Here is a 20,538-nt window from a genome sequence, read left to right as displayed (position 1 = left end):
CATCTGTATGAACATGGAAATATCTGCACCGCCATCTGTATTAAGATGGAGATATCTACACCGCTATCTGTATAAACATGGAAATATCTACACCGCTATCTGTATGAGCATGGAAATATCTACACCGCCATCTGTAAGAAGATATAAATATCTTCACCGACATCTGTATGAACATGGATTTATCTACACAGCCATCTGGATGAACATGGAAATATCTACACCACTATCTGTATGAACATGGATATATCTACACCGCTATCTGTGTAAACATGCATACATCTTCACCGCTATCTGTATAAACATGGAAATACCTACACCGCAATCTGTATGAACATTGAAATATCTACACCGCTATCTGTTTGAACATGGAAGTATCTACACCGCTATCTGCATGAAAATGGAAATATCTACACAGCTATCTGCATATACATGGAAATATCTACAAAGCTATCTCTTTACACATGGAAATAACTACACCACTATCTCTATAAACGTGGAAATATCTACACCGCCATCTGTATGAACATGGAAATATCTGAACCGCCATCTCTATGAACATATAAATATCTGCACCGCCATCTGTATTAAGATGGAGATATCTACACCGCTATCTGTATAAACATGGAAATATCTACACCGCTATCTGAATAAACATGGAAATATCTACACCGCTATCTGTATAAACATGGAAATATCTACACCGCTACCTGTATAAACATGGAAATATCAGCACCGCTATCTGTATGAACATGGAAATACCTACACTGCTATCTGTATGAACATGGAAATATCTACACCGCTATCTGTATGAACATCGAAATATCTACACCGCTATCTGTATAAACATGGAAATATCTACACAGCTATCGGTATAAACATGGAAATATCTACACCGCTATCTGTATAAACATGGAAATATCTACACCGCTATCTGTATGAACATGGAAATATCTACACTGCTATCTGTTTGACCATGGAAATATCTACTGCGCTATCTGCATGAAAATGGAAATATCTACACAGCTATCTGCATATACATGGAAATATCTACAAAGCTATCTCTTTACACATGGAAATAACTACACGGATATCTCTATAAACATGGAAATATCTACACCGCCATCTGTATGAACATGGAAATATCAGCACCGCTATCTGTATGAACATGGATATGTCTACACAGCCATCTGGATGAACATGGAAATATCTACACCGCTATCTGTATGAACATGGAAATATCTACACCGCTATCTGCGTAAAAAAGCATACATCTTCACCGCTATCTGTATAAACATGGAAATATCTACACCGCTATCTGTATGAAAGTGGAAATATCTACACCGCTATCTGTTTCAGCATGGAAATATCTCCACCACTATCTGCATGAAAATGGAAATATCTACACAGCTATCTGCATATACATGGAAATATCTACAAAGCTATCTCTTTACACATAGAAATAACTACACCGATATCTCTATAAACATCGAAATATCTACACCGCCATCTGTATGAACATGGAAATATCTGCACCGCTATCTGTTTGAACATATAAATATCTGCACCGCCATCTGTATTAAGATGGAGATATCTACACCGCTATATGTATAAACATGGAAATATCTACACCGCTATCTGTATGAGCATGGAAATATCTACACCGCCATCTGTATGAAGATATAAATATATTCACCGCCATCTGTATGAACATGGATATATCTACACAGCCATCTGGATGAACATGGATATATCTACGCCGCTATCTGTATGAACATGGAAATATCTACAACGCTATCTGTGTAAACATGCATACATCTTAACCGCTATCTGTATAAACATGGAAATATCTACACCGCTATCTGTATGAACATGGAAATATCTACACCGCTCTCTGTTTGAACATGGAAATATCTACACCGCTATCTGCAAGAAAATGGAAATATCTACACAGCTATCTGCATATACATGGAATTATCTACAAAGCTATCTCTTTACACAGGGAAATAACTACACCGCTATCTCTATAAACATGGAAATATCTACACCGCCATCTGTATGAACATGGAAATATCTCAACCGCCATCTCTATGAACATATAAATATCTGCACCTCCATCTGTATTAAGATGGAGATATCTTCACCGCTATCTGTATAAACATGGAAATATCTACACCGCTATCTGTATAAACATGGAAATATCTACACCGCTATCTGTATAAACATGGAAATATCTACACCGCTACCTGTATAAACATGGAAATATCAGCACCGCTATCTGTATGAACATGGAAATACCTACACTACTATCTGTATGAACATGGAAATATCTACACCGATATCTGTATGAAGATGGAAATATCTTCACCACCTTCTGTATGAACATAGATATATCTACACAGCCATCTGGATGAACATGGAAATATCAGCACCGCTGTCTGTATGAACATGGAAATATCTACACCGCTATCTGTATGAACATGGAAATATCTACACCGCTATCTGAACATGGAAATATTTTCGCCGCCATCCGTATGAACATGGATATATCTACACAGCCATCTGGATGAACATGAAAATATCTACACCGCTATCTGTATGAACATGGAAATATCTACACCGCTATCTGTGTAAACATGCATACATCTTCACCGCTATCTGTATAAACATGGAAATATCTACACCGCTATCTCTATGAACATGGAAATATCTTCACCGCTATCTGTTTGAACATGGAAATATCTAAACCGCTATCTGCATGAAAATGGAAATATCTACACAGCAATCTGCATATACATGGAAATATCTACAAAGCTATCTCTTTACACATGGAAATAACTACAGCGCTATCTCTATCAACATACAAATATCTACACCGCCATCTGCATGAACATGGAAATATCTGAACCGCCATCTCTATGAACATATAAATATCTGCACCGCCATCTATATTAAGATGCAGATATCTACACCGCTATCTGTATAAAGTTGGAAATATCTACACCGCCATCTGTATGAACATGGAAATATATGTACCGCCATCTGTATGAACATATAAATATCTACACCGCCATCTGTATTAAGAAGGAGATATCTACACCGCTATCTGTATAAACTTATAAATATCTACACCGCTATCTGTATAAACATGGAAATATCTACACCACTATCTGTATAAACATGGAAAAATCTACGCCGCTACCTGTATAAACATGGAAATATCAGCACAGCTATCGGTATGAACATGGAAATATCTTCACCGCTATCTCTATAAACATGGAAATATCTACACCGCCATCTGTATGAACATGGAAATATCAGCACCGCTATCTGTTTGAACATGGAAATATCTACACAGCCATCTGGATGAACATGGAAATATCTACACCGCTATCTGTATGAACATGGAAATAGCTACACCGCTATCTGTATGAACATGGAAATATCTACACCGCTATCTGTATGAACATGGAAATATCTACACCGATATCTGTATGAACATGGAAATATCTACACCGCTATCTGTATGAACATGGAAATATCTACACCGCTATCTGTATAAACATGGAAATATCTACACCGCTATCTGTATGAACATGGAAATATCTACACCGCTATCTGTTTGAGCATGGAAATATCTACACAGCTATCTGCATATACATGGAAATATCTACAAAGCTATCTCTTTACACATGGAAATAACTTCACCGATATCTCTATAAACATGGAAATGTCTACACCGCCATCTGTATGAACATGGAAATATCTGCACCGCCATCTGTATTAAGATGGAGATATCTACACCGCTATCTGTATAAACATGGAAATATCTACACTGATATCTCTATGAGCATGGAAATATCTACACCGCCATCTGTATGAAGATATAAATATCTTCACCGACATCTGTATGAACATGCATTTATCTACACAGCCATCTGGATGAACATGGAAATATCTACACCGCTATCTGTATGAACATGGAAACATCTACACCGCTATCTGTGTAAACATGCATACATCTTCACCGCTATCTGTATAAACATGGAAATAACTACACCGCAATCTGTATGAACATTGAAATATCTACACCGCCATCTGTATGAACATGGAAATATCTACACCGCCATCTGTATGAACATGGAAATATCCACACCGCTATCTGTATGAACATGGAAATATCTACAACGCTATGTGTGTAAACATGCATACATCCTAACCGCTATCTGTATAAACTTGGAAATATCTACACCGCTATCTGTATGAACATGGAAATATCTACACCGCTATCTGTTTGAACATGGAAATATCTACACCGGTATCTGCATGAAAATGGAAATATCTACACAGCTATCTGCATATACATGGAAATATCTACAAAGCTATCTGTTTACACATGGAAATAACTACACCGCTATCTCTATAAACATGGAAATATCTACACCGCCATCTGTATGAACATGGAAATATCTGAACCGCCATCTCTATGAACATATAAATATCTGCACCGCCATCTGTATTAAGATGGGGATATCTTCACCCCTATCTGTATAAACATGGAAATATCTACACCGCTCTCTGTATAAACATGGAAATATCTACACCGCTATCTGTATAAACATGGAAATATCTACACCGCTACCTGTATAAACATGGAAATATCAGCACTGCTATCTGTATGAACATGGAAATACCTACACTGCTATCTGTATGAACATGGAAATATCTACACCGATATCTGTATGAAGATGGAAATATCTTCACCACCTTCTGTATGAACATAGATATATCTACACAGCCATCTGGATGAACATGGAAATATCAGCACCGCTGTCTGTATGAACATGGAAATATCTACACCGCTATCTGTATGAACATGGAAATATCTACACCGCTATCTGAACATGGAAATATTTTCACCGCCATCTGTATGAACATGGATATATCTACACAGCCCACTGGATGAACATGAAAATATCTACACCGCTATCTGTATGGACATGGAAATATCTACACCGCTATCTGTGTAAACATGCATACATCTTCACCGCTATCTGTATAAACATGGAAATATCTACACCGCTATCTCTATGAACATGGAAATAACTTCACCGCTATCTGTTTGAACATGGAAATATCTAAACCGCTATCTGCATGAAAATGGAAATATCTACACAGCGATCTGCATATACATGGAAATATCTACAAAGCTATCTCTTTACACCTGGAAATAACTACAGCGCTATCTCTATAAACATACAAATATCTACACCGCCATCTGCATGAACATGGAAATATCTGAACCGCCATCTCTATGAACATATAAATATCTGCACCGCCATCTATATTAAGATGCAGATATCTACACCGCTATCTGTATAAACTTGCAAATATCTACACCAGTATCTGTATAAACATGGAAATATCTACACCGCAATCTGTATAAACATGGAAATATCTACACCGCTACCTGTATAAACATGGAAATATCAGCACCGCTATCTGTATGAACATGGAAATATCTACACCACTATCTCTATGAACATGGAAATTTCTACACCGCTATCTGTATGAACATGGAAATAGCTACACCGCTATCTGTACGAACATGGAAATATCTACACCACTACCTGTATGAACATGGAAATATCTACACCGCTATCTGTATGAACATGGACATATCTTCACCGCTTTCTGTTTGAACATGGAAATATCTCTACACCGCTATTTGCATGAAAATGGAAATATCTACACAGCTATCTGCATATACATGGAAATATCTACAAAGCTATCTCTTTACACATGGAAATAAGTACACCGCTATCTGTATGAACATGGAAATATCTACACTGCCATCTGTATGAACATGGAAATATCTGCACCGCCATCTGTATGAACATATAAATATCTACACCGCCATCTGTATTAAGAAGGAGATATCTACACCGCTATCTGTATAAACTTATAAATATCTACACCGCTATCTGTATAAACATGGAAATATCTACAACACTATCTGTATAAACATGGAAATATCTACGCCTCTACCTGTATAAACATGGAAATATCAGCACAGCTATCGGTATGAACATGGAAATATCTTCACCGCTATCTCTATGAACATGGAAATATCTACACCGCTATCTGTATGAACATGGAAATATCTTCACCGCCATCTGTATGAACATGGATATATCTACACAGCCATCTGTATGAACATGGAAATATCTACACTGCTATCTGTATGAACATGGAAATATCTACACCGCTATCTGTATGAACATGGAAATATCTTCACCGCCATCGGTATGAACATGGATATGTCTACACAGCCATCTGGATGAACATGGAAATATCTACACCACGATCTGTATGAACATGGAAATGTCTACACCGCTATCTGTGTAATCATGCATATATCTTCACCGCTATCTGTATAAACATGGAAATATCTACACCGCTATCTTTATGAACATGGAAATATCTACACCGCTCTCTGCATGAAAATAGAAATATCTACAATGCTATCTGCATATACATGGAAATATATACAAAGCTATCTCTTTACACATGGAAATAACTACACCGCTATCTCTATAAACATGGAAATATCAACACCGCCATCCATATGAACATGGAAATATCTGCACCGCCATCTGTATGAACTTATAAATATCCACAACGCCATCTGTATTAAGATGGAGATATCTTCACCGCTATCTGTATAAACATGGAAATATCTACACCGCTATCTGTATAAACATGGAAATATCTACGCCGCTATATGTATGAACATGGACATATCTACACCGCTATCTGTTTGAACATGGAAATATCTAAACCGCTATCTGCATGAAAATGGAAATATCTACACAGCTATCTGCATATACATGGAAATATCTACACATCTATCTCTTTACACATGGAAATAACTACACCGCTATCTGTATGAACATGGAAATATCTACACCGCTATATGTATGAACATGGAATTATCTTCACCGCCATCTGTATGAACATGGATATATCTACACAGCCATCTGGATGAACATGGAAATAACTACACCGCTATCTGTATGAACATGGAAATAGCTACACCGCTATCTGTATGAACATGGAAATATCTACACCGCTATCTGTATGAACATGGAAATATCTACACCGCTATTTGTATGAACATGGACATATCTACACCGCTATCTGTTTGAACATGGAAATATCTACAATGCTATCTGCATGAAAATTGAAATATCTACACAGTGATCTGCATATACATGGAAATATCTACAAAGCTATCTCTTTACACATGGAAATAACTACAGCGCTATCTCTATAAACATGGAAATATCCACACCGCCATCTGTATGAACATGGAAATATCTGCAACGCCATCTGTATGAACATATAAATATCTACACCGCCATCTATATTAAGATGGAGATATCTACACCGCTATCTGTATAAACTTGGAAATATCTACACCGCTATCTGTATAAACATGGAAATATCTACACCGCAATCTGTATAAACATGGAAATATCTACACCGCTACCTGTATAAACATGGAAATATCAGCACCGCTATCTGTATGAACATGGAAATATCTACACCGCTATCACTATGAACTTGGAAATTTCTACACTGCTATCTGTATGAACATGGAAATAGCTACACCGCTATCTGTATGAACATGGAAATATCTACACCACTACCTGTATGAACATGGAAATAACTACACTGCTATCTGTATGAACATGGATATATCTACACCGCCATCTGGATGAACACGGAAATATCTACACCGCTATCTGTATGAACATGGAAATATCTACACCGCTATCTGTGTAAATATGCATACATCTTCACCGCAATCTGTATAAACGTGGAAATATCTACACCGCTATCTGTTTCACCATGGAAATATCTACACTGCTATCTGTTTCAACATGGAAATATCTACACCGCTGTCTGCATGAAAATGGAAATAACTACACAGCTATCTGCATATACATGGAAATATCTACTCAGCTATCTCTTTACACATGGAAATAACTACACCGCTATCTCTATAAACACTGAAATATCTACACCGGAATCTGTATGAACATGGAAATATCTGCACCGCCATCTGTTTGAACATATAAATATCTACACCGCCATCAGTATTAAGAAGGAGATATCTACACCACTATTTGTATAAACATGGAAATATCTACACCGCTATCTGTATAAACATAGAAATATCTACACAGCTATCTGTATAAACATGGAAATATCTACACCGCTACCTGTATAAACATGGAAATATCAGCACAGCTAACGGTATGAACATGGAAATATCTACACCGCTATCTGTATGAAGATGGAAATATCTACACCGCTATCTGTATGAACATGGAAATATCTTCAACGCCATCTGTATGAACATGCATATATCAACACAGCCATCTTTATGGACATGGAAATACCTACACCGCAATCTGTATGAACATGGAAATATCTACACCGCTATCTGTATGAACATGGAAATATCTTCACCGCCATCTGTATGAACATGGATATGTCTACACAGCCATCTGGATGAACATGGAAATATCTACACCGCGATCTGTATGAACATGGAAATATCTACACTGCTCTCTGTGTAAACATGCATACATCTTCTCCGCTATCTGTATAAACATGGAAATATCTACAACGCTATCTGTATGAACATGGAAATATCTACACCGCTATCTGTTTGAACATGGAAATATCTAAACCGCTATCTGCATGAAAATAGAAATATCTACAGAGCTATCTGCATATACATGGAAATATCTACAAAGCTATCTCTTTACACAAGGATATAACTACACCGCTATCTCTATAAACACGGAAATATCTACACCGTCATCTGTATGAACATGGAAATATCTCCACCGCCATCTGTATGAACATATAAATATCTACACCGCCATCTGTATTAAGATTGGAGATATCTACAACGCTCTCTGTATAAACATGGAAATATCTACACCGCTACCTGTATAAACATGGAAATATCAGCACCGCTATCTGTATGAACATGGAAATGTCTACACCGCTATCTCTATGAACATGGAAATACCTACACCGCTATCTGTATGAACATGGAAATAGCTACACCGCTATCTGTATGAACAGGGAAATATCTACACCACTATCTGTAGGAACATGGAAATATCTACACCGCTATCTGTATGAACATGGATATATCTACACAGCCATCTGGATGAACATGGAAATATCTACACCGCTATCTGCATGAACATGGAAATATCTACACCGCTATCTGCGTAAAGAAGCATACATCTTCACCGCAATCTGTATAAGCATGGAAATATCAACTCCGCTTTCTGTATGAACGTGGAAACATCTACACTGCTATCTGTTTGCACATGGAAATATCTAAACCGCTATGAGCATGAAAATGGAAATATCTACACAGCTATCTGCATATACATGGAAATATCTACACAGCTATCTCTTTACACATGGAAATAACTACACAGCTATCTCTATAAACATGGAAATATCTACACCGCCATCTGTATGAACATGGAAATATCTGCACCGCCATCTGTATGAACATATAAATATCTACACCGCCAACTGTATTAAGATGGAGATATCAAAACCGCTATCTGTATAAACATGGAAATATTTACACCGCTATCTGTATAAACATGGAAATATCTACACCGCTATCTGTATAAACATGGAAATATCAGCACCGCTATCTGTATGAACATGGAAATATCAGCCCCTCTATCTGTATGAACATGGAAGTATCTACACCGCTATCACTATGAACATGGAAATATCTACACCGCTATCTGTTTCAACATGGAAATATCGAAACTGCTATCTGCATGAAAATGGAAATATATACACAGCTATCTGCATATACATGGAAATATCTACACAGCTATCTCTTTACACATGGAAATCACTACACAGCTATCTGTATGAACATGGAAATATCCACACCACTATCTGTATGAACATGGAAATATCTACACCGCTATCTGTATGAACATGGAAATATCTTCACCGCCATCTGTATGAACATGGATATAACTACACAGCCATCTGGATGAACATGGAAATATCTACACCGCTATCTGTTTGAACATGGAAATATCTACACAGCTATCTGTATGAAGATGGAAATAGCTACACCGCTATCTGTATGAACATGGAAATATCTACAGCACTATCTGTATGAACATGGAAATATCTACACCGCTATCTGTATGAACATTGATATATCTACACAGCCATCTGGATTAACATGGAAATATCTACACCGCTATCTCTATGAACATGGAAATATCTACACCGCTATCTGTGTAAACATGCATACATCTTCACCGCTATCTGTATGAACATGGAAATATCTACACCACTATCTGTATGAACATGGAAATATCTACACCGCTATCTGTATGAACACGGAAATATATTCACCGCCATCTGTATGAATATAGATATATCTACACAGCCATATGGATGAACATGGAAATATCTACACCGCTATATGCATGAACATGGAAATAGCTACACAGCTATCTGTTTGAACATGGAAATTGCCACACCGCCATCTGTATGAACATGGAAATATCTGCACTGCCATCTGTATGAACATATAAATATCTACACCGCCATCTGTATTAAGATGGAGATATCTACAGCTCTATCTGTATAAACCTGGAAATAGCTACACCGCTATCTGTATAAACATGGAAATATCCACACCGCTATCTGTATGAACATGGAAATATCTACACCGCTATCTGTACGAACATGGAAATATCTACACCGCTATCTGTATGAACATGGAAATATCTACACCGCTATCTGTATGAACATGGAAGTAGCTACACCGCTATCTGTATGAACATGGAAATATCTACACCTCTATCTGTATGGACATGGAAATATCTACACCGCTATCTGTATGAACATGGATATATCTACACAGCCTTCTGGATGAACATTTAAATATCTACACCGCTATCTCTATGAACATGGAAATATCTTCACCGCTATCTTTGTAAACTTGCATACAACTTCACCCCTATCTGTATTAACATGGAAATATCTACACCGCTATCTGCATGAACATGGAAATATCTACACCGCTATCTGTTTGAACATGGAAATATCTAAACCACTATCTGCATGAAAATGGAAATATCTACACAGCTATCTGCATATACATGGAAATATCTACACAGCTATCTCTTTACACATGGAAATAACTACACCACTATCCCTATAAACATGGAAATATCTACACCGCCAACTGTATGAACATGGAAATATCCGCACCGCCATCTGTATGAACATATAAATATCTACACCGCCAACTGTATTAAGATGGAGATATCTACACCGCTATCTGTATAAACATGGAAATATCTACACCGCTATCTGTATAAACATGGAAATATCTACACCGCTATCTGTATAAACATGGAAATATCAGCACGGCTATCAGTATGAACATGGAAATATCAGCCCCTCTATCTGTATGAACAGGGAATTATCTACACCGCTATCTCTATGAACATGGAAATATCTACACCGCTATCTGTGTAAACTTGCATACAACTTCACCGCTATCTGTATAAACATGGAAATATGTACATTGCTATCTGTATGAACATGGAAATATCTACACCGCCATCTGTATGAACATGGAAATATCTGCACCGCCATCAGTATTAACATACAAATATCTACACCGCCATCTGTATTTAGATGGAGATATCTACACTGCTATCTGTATAAACCTGGAAATATCTACACCGCTATCTGTATAAACATGGAAATATCTACACCGCCATCTGTATGAACGTGGAAATGTCTAAACCGCCAACTCTATAAACATGTAAATATCTACACCCCCCTCTGTAGGAACATGGAAATATCTACAACGCTATCTGCTTAAACATTGAAATATCTACACCGCTATCTGCCTAAAAGTGGAAATATCTACACCGCGATCTGCATAAACTTGGAAATATCTACACCGCTGTCTGTGTAAACGTGGAAGTATCTAAACCACAAACTGTAGGAACATGGAAATATCTACACGACTATCTCCATAAACATGGAAATATCTACACCGCTATCTGTATAAACATGGAAATATCTACACAGCCATCTGTAGGAACATGTAAATATCTACACCACTATCTCTATAAACATGGAAATATCTACACTGCTATCTGTATAAACATGGAAATATCTACACCGCTATCTGTGTAAACATGGAAAGATCTACACCGCTATCTCTGAAAACATGGAAAGATCTACACCATTATGTGTATAAAGACGTAAATATCTACACCGCTATCTGTATAAACATGGAAATATCTACACAGCTATCTGTATGAACATGGAAATATCTACACCGCTATCTGTATAAACATGGAAATATCTACACAGCCATCTGTAGGAACATGTAAATATCTACCCCACTATCTCTATAAACATGGAAATATCTACACTGCTATCTGTATAAATATGGAAATATCTACACCGCTATCTGTGTAAACATGGAAAGACCTACACCGCTATCTCTGAAAACATGGAAAGATCTACAGCATTATGTGTATAAAGACGTAAATATCTACACTGCTATCTGTATAAACATGGAAATATCTACGCAGCCATCTGTAGGAACATGTAAATATCTACACAGTTATCTGTATTCACATGGAAATATCTACACCGCTATCTGTATAAACATGGAAATATCTACACCGCTATCTGTGTAAACTTGGAAATATCTACACCGCTATCTGTGTAAACATGGAAATATCTACACCACTATCTGTGTAAACATGGAAATATCTACACCGCTATCTGTACAAACATGGAAATATCTACACAGCCATCTGTAGGAATATGTAAGTATCTACACCGTTATCTGTATACACATGGAATTATCTACACCGCTATCTGTATGAACATGGAAATATCTACACCGCTATCTGTGTAAACATGGAAATATCTACACGGATATCTGTGTAAACATGGAAATATCTACACCGCTATCTCTGTAAACATGGAAATATCTACAGAGTTATCTGTATACATCTGTATAAACATGGAAATATCTAAACCGTTATCTTTGTAAACATGGAAATATCTACACCGTTATCTGTGTAAACATGGAAATATCTACATCGCTATCTCTAAAAACATGGAAAGACCTACACCATTATGTGTCTAAAGACGGAAATATCTACACCGCTATCTGTATAAACATGGAAATATCTACACCGCCATCTGTATGAACGTGGAAATGTCTAAACCGCCATCTCTATAAACATGTAAATATCTACACCCCCCTCTGTAGGAACATGGAAATATCTACAACGCTATCTGCTTAAACATTGAAATATCTACACCGCTATCTGCCTAAAAGTGGAAATATCCACACCGCTATCTGCATAAACTTGGAAATATCTACACCGCTGTCTGTGTAAACATGGAAATATCTAAACCAAAAACTGTAGGAACATGGAAATATCTACAAGACTATCTCCATAAACATGGAAATATCTACACCGCTATCTGTATAAACATGGAAATATCTACACAGCCATCTGTAGGAACATGTAAATATCTACACCACTATCTCTATAAACATGGAAATATCTACACTGCTATCTGTATAAACATGGAAATATCTACACCGCTATCTGTGTAAACATGGAAAGTTCTACACCGCTATCTCTGAAAACATGGAAAGATCTACACCATTATGTGTATAAAGACGTAAATATCTACACCGCTATCTGTATAAACATGGAAATATCTTCACAGCTATCTGTAGGAACATGTAAATATCTACACCACTATCTCTATAAACATGGAAATATCTACACTGCTATCTGTATAAATATGGAAATATCTACACCGCTATCTGTGTAAACATGGAAAGATCTACACCGCTATCTCTGAAAACATGTAAAGATCTACAGCATTATGTGTATAAAGACGTAAATATCTTCACTGCTATCTGTATAAACATGGAAATATCTACGCAGCCATCTGTAGGAACATGTAAATATCTACACAGTTATCTGTATACACATGGAATTATCTACACCGCTATCTGTATGAACATGGAAATATCTACACCGCTATCTGTGTAAACATGGAAATATCTACACCGTTATCTGTGTAAACATGGAGATATCTGCACCGCTATCTCTATAAACATGGAAATATCCACAGAGCCATCTATATAAACATGGAAATATCTACACTACGCTCTGTATAAACCTGGAAATATCTACCCTGATATCTCTATAAACATGGAAATATCTACACCGCTATCTGTGTAAACATGGAAATATCTACACCGCTGTCTGTGTAAACATGGAAATACCTACACCGCTATATCTATAAACATGGAAATATCTACACCACCATCTGTATGGGTATGGAAATATCTACACCGCCATCTGTATAAACATGGAAATATCTACACCGTTATCTGTGTACACATGGAATTATCTACACCGCTATCTGTATAAACATGTACATATCTACAATGCTATCTGCGTAAACATGGAAATATCCTCACCGCTATCTCTATATACATGCAAATATCTACACCGCTATCTGTGTAAACATGGAAATATCTACACCGCTATCTGTATAAACTTGGAAATATCTACACAGTCATCTGTAGGAACATGTAAATATCTACACCACTATCTCTATAAACATGGAAATATCTACACTGCTATCTGTATAAACATGGAAATATCTACACCGCTATCTGTGTGAACATGGAAAGTTCTACACCGCTATCTCTGAAAACATGGAAAGATCTACACCATTATGTGTATAAAGACGTAAATATCTACACCGCTATCTGTATAAACATGGAAATATCTACACAGCTATCTGTATGAACATGGAAATATCTACACCGCTATCTGTATAAACATGGAAATATCTACACAGCCATCTGTAGGAACATGTAAATATCTACACCACTGTCTCTATAAACATGGAAATATCTACACTGCTATCTGTATAAATATGGAAATATCTACACCGCTATCTGTGTAAACATGGAAAGATCTACACCGCTATCTCTGAAAACATGTAAAGATCTACAGCATTATGTGTATAAAGACGTAAATATCTACACTGCTATCTGTATAAACATTGAAATATCTACGCAGCCATCTGTAGGAACATGTAAATATCTACACAGTTATCTGTATACACATGGAATTATCTACACCGCTATCTGTATGAACATGGAAATATCTACACCGCTATCTGTGTAAACATGGAAATATCTACACCGCTATCTGTGTAAACATGGAGATATCTGCACCGCTATCTCTATAAACATGGAAATATCCACAGAGCCATCTATATAAACATGGAAATATCTACACTATGCTCTGTATAAACCTGGAAATATCTACCCTGATATCTCTATAAACATGGAAATATCTACACCGCTATCTGTGTAAACATGGAAATATCTACCCCGCTGTCTGTGTAAACATGGAAATACCTACACCGCTATATCTATAAACATGGAAATATCTACACCGCCATCTGTATGGGTATGGAAATATCTACACCGCCATCTGTATAAACATGGAAATATCTACACCGTTATCTGTGTACACATGGAATTATCTACACCGCTATCTGTATAAACATGGACATATCTACAATGCTATCTGCGTAAACATGGAAATATCCTCACCGCTATCTCTATATACATGCAAATATCTACACCGCTATCTGTGTAAACATGGAAATATCTACACCGATATCTCTGTAAACTTGGAAATAGCTACACCGCTATCTCCGTAAACATGGAAATATCTACAGAGTCATCTGTATAAACATGGAAATATCTACACCGCTATCTGTGTAAACATGGAAATATCTACACCGCTATCTCTAAAAACATGGAAAGATCTACACCATTATGTGTATAAAGACGGAAATATCTACACCGCTATCTGTATAAACATGGAAATATCTACACCGCCATCTGTATGAATGTGGAAATGTCTGAACCGCCATCTCTATAAACATGTAAATATCTACACCGCCCTCTGTAGGAACATGGAAATATCTACAACGCTATCTGTTTAAACATTGAAATATCTACACCGCTATCTGCCTAAAAGTGGAAATATCTACACCGCTATCTGCATAAACTTGGAAATACCTACTCTGCTATCTGTGTACACATGGAAATATCTACACCATCAACTGTAGGAACATGAAAATATCTACACCGCCCACTCTATAAACATTGAAATATCTACACCGCTATCTGTATAAACATGGAAATATCTACACCACTATCTGTGTAAACATGGAAATATCTACACCGCCTTCTGTGTAAACATGGAAATATCTACACCGCCATATCTATAAACATGGAAATATCTTCAACTCCATCTGTATGAACATGGAATTATCTACACTGCCATCTGTATGAACATGGATACATCTACACCGCTATCTGTATAAACATGGAAATATCTACACCGCCATCGGTAGGAAAATGAAAATATCTACACCGCCATCTGTATGAATAGGGAACTATGTACACCACCATCTGTATCAACATGAAAATGCCTACACCGCCATCTGTATCACAGTGGAAATATCTGCACCGCCATCTTTATAACAATGGAAATATCTAAACCGCCGTCTGTATGGAAATGGAAAAATCTACACCACCATCTGTATAAAGGTGGAAATATCTACACCGCTATCTGTGTGAACATGGAAATATCTACAACGCTATCTGTAAAAACATGGAAATATCTACACCTCCATCTGTATAAACATGGAAATATCTACACCGCCATCTGTAGAAACATGGAAATATCTACACCGCCATCTCTATAAACATGGAAATATCTACACAGCTATCTGTATAAACATTTAAATATCTACACCGCCATCTCTATAAACATAGAAATATCTACACCGCCATCTGTATGAACATGGAAATATGTACACCGCCATCTGTATAAATGTGGAAATATCTACACCGCTATCTGTATGAACATGGCAATATGTACACCGCTACCTGTATTAACATGGAAATATCTACACCGCTGTCTGTATAAACATGGAAATATCTACACCGCTGTCTCTATAAACATGGAAATATGTGCGCCGCTATCTCTATAAATATAGAAATATATACACCTCTGTCTCTATAAACATGGAAATATCTACAATGCTATCTGTATAAACATGGAAATATCTACACCGCTATCTGTATAAACATGGAAGTATCTACACCGCTATCTCTATAAACATGGATATATCTACACCACTATCTCTATAAACATGGAAATATCTACACCACTATCTGTATGAACATGGAAATATCCACACCGCTATCTGTATAGACATGGAAGTATCTACACCGGTAACTGTATAAACATGGAAATATCTACACCGCTATCGGTATAAATGTCTGTATTTGCTCTTAATTTATACCCAAGGCTGGGATGTTTCATATGATAAAAAGACCAAATACAGAAATAGACTATGTTTGGTCTGGCAATTGATCTCTGCAATAATCAAACCTCAAAGACAATCAAACCTGAAATCTAAGCTACATATTAAATAGCTTGGTTTTTAGGTTGCACTTTGCTGTGTATGCTGGCTTCATAGAAAATGCAAGTAGCAATGGCCATTTTTTAATAGTCATTAGCCTTGAAGCTCTCCTACTTTTGAATCACATAGAAATAGAAATCAAATCTCACTAGATTTTTTTTTTTGAAACAGGGTCTGGCTTGGTTGCCCAGGCTGAAGAGCAGGGCATGATCTTGGCTCACACCTCTGCCTCTCGGACTCAAGCCATCCTCCCACCTCAGCCTTGGAGTAGCTGGGACCACAGGCATGTGCCACCATATCCAGCTAATATTTTTATTTTTGTACAAATGGGGTTTGTCATCTTTCCCAGGCAGGCCTCAAACTCCAAGACTCAAGCAATACACCTGCCTTGAATTCCCAAAGTACTGGGTTTACAGGCGACAGCCACTACGCCCAGCAACTAAACTTCTAAAAATCAATTTTACATAAAATTATCTAAGCGTGCAAGGAAAGATAAGAAGCCTAAGGAACCAGTGAGTTGAAGAATAAATGCAGTTTAAATCATACATGTAAACAACATGATGTGATGTGGTAGGAATCATCTAACATGCTTTAAAGCATGAGTAAAAGGTCTTTACTTAGAAAACTGGATCTTAGTTTAGGATATCTTTAGATAAGAGTATGAAACGTCATATCATATTGATAAGTAAAGTGCTTCCTTTGGCTAATTTTAAGGATAGGACATTTACTTTCATATAATTCATAGGAATCTTAGACTTAAAAATAAAATTTCCCTTCTCAAATCCTTACTTTTATACTTTTTTGCATTTCTTTCACTTTTGTGTTAATGGCCTATGTCTCAACATATTCTATTAAGCCTTCTGGAAACACATACTTTGTTTCCAGCCTCTTCAGAGAACCATCACTCGAATTCCTAGGCTTCTGAAGAAGCAGACCCAAGCTTATAATTATTACATATTTCCAAATCTAGGTGACCAACAAAAATTGATACTTTTCCCATCATACCTTTAAGTTAATAATCAGGTGTATGCTGAGAGGTAAAGACCCAAGAGTGTTGGTTGTCTAATTGTGCAGCTGTATAAACAAATCTTAATGCTTGAAAATATTCAAAGGTTATTCTCACGTTGATTGTTGGTAACTATGTGTAACAACATGAAAAGAAAAAAAAAATCAAAGAATTACGTCTGAGGATAATACACAATCTCTAAGGGTAAGAAGAGCAACAAAAATTCTGCTTCAATTACCACTGAAATAATATATTTATCCTGTAAAATCTATGGTGGCTGGTTGTAAAAATTAGGCATTAGCAAACTGATAAAGACTTTTTAATGAAAACATTATGAAACATAGTTTTTAAAAAGTTAAATACACCCACACCAGTTTTTCACATTCTTTGGGCTGCTTTAATGCTGCCATTAAATAATTGATTTAGTTGTGACATAGATCCTATGTTCCATGGAGTCTACCATTCATAAAGATGCAATGTAAGGTAACAAAAATATAAATTGTGTGTGTGGGGAGGAGAAGTCAAGAGTATTTTTATGTGACAGAAGTTAAGTTGTTATCAGTGTAAAATAGTCTGTTACAAATACCGGACTCTGTATGTTAGTTTCACTAACCAGAAAGAAAGAAATTACAGCAGATACACACACACACACCAAAAAAGGGAAAAGAAACAAAGCTTAGCACCACAGAAAACCACCAAACTAGAGGGATAAACAATAAGAAAGGAAGAAGTGAACAAGTAATCTAAAAAACAACTAATGAAATGGTAGAAGGAAGTCCTAATTTATCAATAATAAACTTCAATAGAAGTGGATTAAACTCTACTTAAAAGATATAAAGTGGATGAATGGATTCGGATAGCAAAACCCACCTATATGCTGCCTACATGATACTTACCTCACTATTAAAGACAAATAGACTGAAAGTGAAGAGATGGAAAAATATATTTTATGCAAACAAATGAAAAGCAAGCAGGAGTAGCCACAGTCATGTCATATTTTAAAAGGCTTTAAATAAAAAAAACTATATAAAAAAAGAATGTCACTGTATAATGAAATGATAAAAGGCCCAATTCAATAAGAGGACATAACATATATATTACTTAGGTGTAACTATATATGTACCCAACACCAGAACAACCAGATATATAAAGCAAATATTAGATTTAAAGGTAGAGATAGACTGCAATACAATATTAGTAGGAAATTTCAACACTCCACTTTAAAAATGGACAGATTCTATGAAGAGAAAATCAACCAAAAAATGACAGACTCAAACTATCCCATAGACCAAATGGACCTAGCAGGTAAAGAAGATCTCACCTGATATGGTTTGGCTGTATATCCCCACCCAAATCTCATCTTGATTATAGCTCCCATAATTCATACATGTTGTGGGAGGGAACCAGTGGGAGATAATTGAATCATGGGGGCGGTTCCCCCATACTGTTCTTGTGGTAGTGAATACGTCTAACAAGATCTGAGGTTTTATAAGGGGGAACCCTTTCACTTGGTTCTCAATTCTATTTTGTTTGCTACCATGTAAGATGTGTCTTTCGCCTTCCATCATGATTGGGAGACCTCCCCAGCCACGTGGAACTATGAGTCCACTAAACCTCTTTTTCTCTGTAAATTACCCAGTCTCGGTTATGTCTTTATCAGCAGTATGAAAACAGACTAATACATCATCCAACAGCTGCAGAATACAAATTATTCTCAACTGTACACCAAACATTCTCTAGGACCAATCATACATTATGACACATAATAAGTCTTAACAAACTTAAGAAGACAGATATCATATGAAGTATCTTTTCTGATTCCAGGGATATAAAGCCAGAAATCAACAACAGGAAAGCCCTTGGAA

The sequence above is a fragment of the Gorilla gorilla genome, chromosome 7 (assembly GCF_029281585.2).
Source record: "Gorilla gorilla gorilla isolate KB3781 chromosome 7, NHGRI_mGorGor1-v2.1_pri, whole genome shotgun sequence".
NCBI classification, from domain to species: Eukaryota; Metazoa; Chordata; class Mammalia; order Primates; family Hominidae; genus Gorilla; species Gorilla gorilla.
The sequence above is the reverse complement of the archived record's forward strand: the minus strand, read 5'-3'. Positions refer to the sequence as shown.